Source organism: Kogia breviceps, chromosome 11 (genome assembly GCF_026419965.1).
Source record: "Kogia breviceps isolate mKogBre1 chromosome 11, mKogBre1 haplotype 1, whole genome shotgun sequence".
NCBI classification, from domain to species: Eukaryota; Metazoa; Chordata; class Mammalia; order Artiodactyla; family Physeteridae; genus Kogia; species Kogia breviceps.
The window spans coordinates 44,361,500-44,363,919 of NC_081320.1; positions in this window are offsets into that span (position 1 = coordinate 44,361,500).

Below are 2,420 nucleotides of genomic sequence, written 5' to 3' on the forward strand. Positions count from 1 at the left end.
GACAGGCCCGCTTCGGCTGCGTTCCTCATTGGGCACCCCAAAGAATGCCCCGCCTCTGGCCCTGTCCGATTGGGGGAAGGCATTACGGCCCCGCCCCTCAGTGTCCGCTCCTCTCGCTGGTTGGCCACGCTTGACAAGGCCCGGGCTCCACCCTCTCTTTCCAATTGGTGACAGGATTCGCAACTCCGCCTCGTGCTCCTTCCCTGTTTTCCATTGGTTCTATACCGACAACCGGTCCCCTTTTGCTTTGTTAGTATTGGCCAAGAGCTACAGAAAGCAAGCCACTCTGCCCGTCTCCCATTGGTGGAGCCTTCCTACACCTCCCAGCTACGATGACGTCACCTTTCCCCAGGCCAGCGAGCCCTGAATGGCTGCTGGTCAGCGGCCCGGCTATTCCTTACGGGATCTGGCATGGGCCGTCAGGGCTGGCCCGGGCGCCGAGCGGCGCTGATTCACCGGCCTCCGCCGGGCTCGGCTCCACCCGACCCCACCTCGGACCTGTTGCCGGGACCTGTCTCCGGGGAAAAGTTCCGGGCACCTGCTGGGCGTCCCTCGAGTAGAAGCTGGCACCGCGCGTCCCCTGGGCGCTCTGCCCCGCTCGGGTTCGGGGCTGGATCCCTGGGCCTGCCGGCCGAAACCCGGAGGTTACAGGCTTCCCGAGGTCGAGGGCCCAGCCGCGAAATCTCTCCGAAGGGAGAGCGGCAGACAGCCCGACTGTAGGGCGGTGGGCCTGGGGCTCCGGAGAGCGCCACGTGGCTGAGGGGCTCGGGGAAAGCCTGTCTCCTGTCCAGTGTTCGCCGCCCAGCGTTTTTTTCTCTCCTCAGAAAGCGCTGGAATACGGAGGCTGTATACAGCGCTGAACTCTCCAAAGGCACTACCCCCGCCCCAAGTGCTGGCTAATTACTCCCTCACGAGACTGGGTTTTAAAAGCTCAGAAACTTCTGTACCTACAGATTGGCGTTGAATTGAGATTCTTCGACATAAATCTCTTTCGGGGTCTTTCCTTCCCTTTTAATTCTAGAGGAGAACACTCAAAAAGAATCCTTCCTTTTCAAGGCGGCTATGAATAGTGTTTGTGTGGTACCAATATAAATGTACATAGACAGAACTAAAAACTTTATTTAGGAATTGTTCCCTAAGCTATCTCAAGACCCAAGTTACATTGTTAATATACTGACATCTCCATAACTCTTGGTAAATTGAGAGTCCTGAATATAGAAATGAGTAAAGCATAAACATATTTAACAAAGCTTTTTAGAAAAGTTTATTGTTGCCAATATGTGAAAACAATAGCCTGTCAGGTAACTTACCTACATTATTGCTAATCCTTAATATAACCCCATTAGATAGGTTAATTATCTACATTTTGCACATGAGGAAACTGATGCCCAAGAAGCTAAATGACTTTCCTAGACATCCATTCAGCCAGAAATGGAAACTGAACCTAGATCTGTTTCACTCAGAGCCCATGGTGTCAATGCTCCAGTTGGTAGCTGTTCTAAAAACAAGACAACTAAGAGACGGATTTCCATATGAGTCACAAACACTGACACTCAAACACTGGGGAAAAGAAAGAAAAACATTACGATGGTAAGTTTTTTAATGTGTCCTTTTTAATGGTTGACAAATCCATTAAAATTAAATAAACTCAACAGAATACCTAGAATAAATGCAGTAAACCAGGCCTGACATACAGAACACATATTTTCTGGTTTTAGTGGTTAATTGGATCTAAAAGGTGATTCTTTATGAAAACTAATAAATATTCACCTTTACCACTGAAGATAAAGGTTTTCAAGAAAGCACAAAAAAGCTAAAAGAATGGGGATTAAGTTTTAAAGAGTATGTTTTAACTGCAAGTTATCTGTAAAACAAATTTGAAAATCATAGTGAAATGAATACAATTCTAAAGTGCCCAAACTGACAGTAAAAACACTTTGATTTCATTACCTTAATTTTGGATTTTGTATCTCTTTGATTTTATTATGAACACTCAGAATCTCTTTATTCTTTCCCTTACCCTCAACTCTTTGTTTTAAAACCCAGTCATTTCAAAGTCATGATCCTTCCCCTAGAATTGCCCTGATTGAAAATCACACTTATAAAAAATTTAAAAAGGAAAAAAGTTTGAAATCTGAGATATAGCAAGGAACCATTTAAACACCAACAGGTCTATCTTAAACTCCAAACAAAAATACTAAGTTATATAACAATCAGAGAATTAGACTAAAGAATGGACCCCCTTCTGTTCCTTGGCAGTGGTGGAAGACATGATCAGTAAGCCAGCAATACCAACCAGGAATTAGTATCATGAAGAACTCCAAAGGGCATTTGGTGCCATCTACTGGACATCAAACATAAGTATAAAACAAAGGGTTTTTTCTTGTTTTTCTGGAAATTATTTTACACAAATACATTAC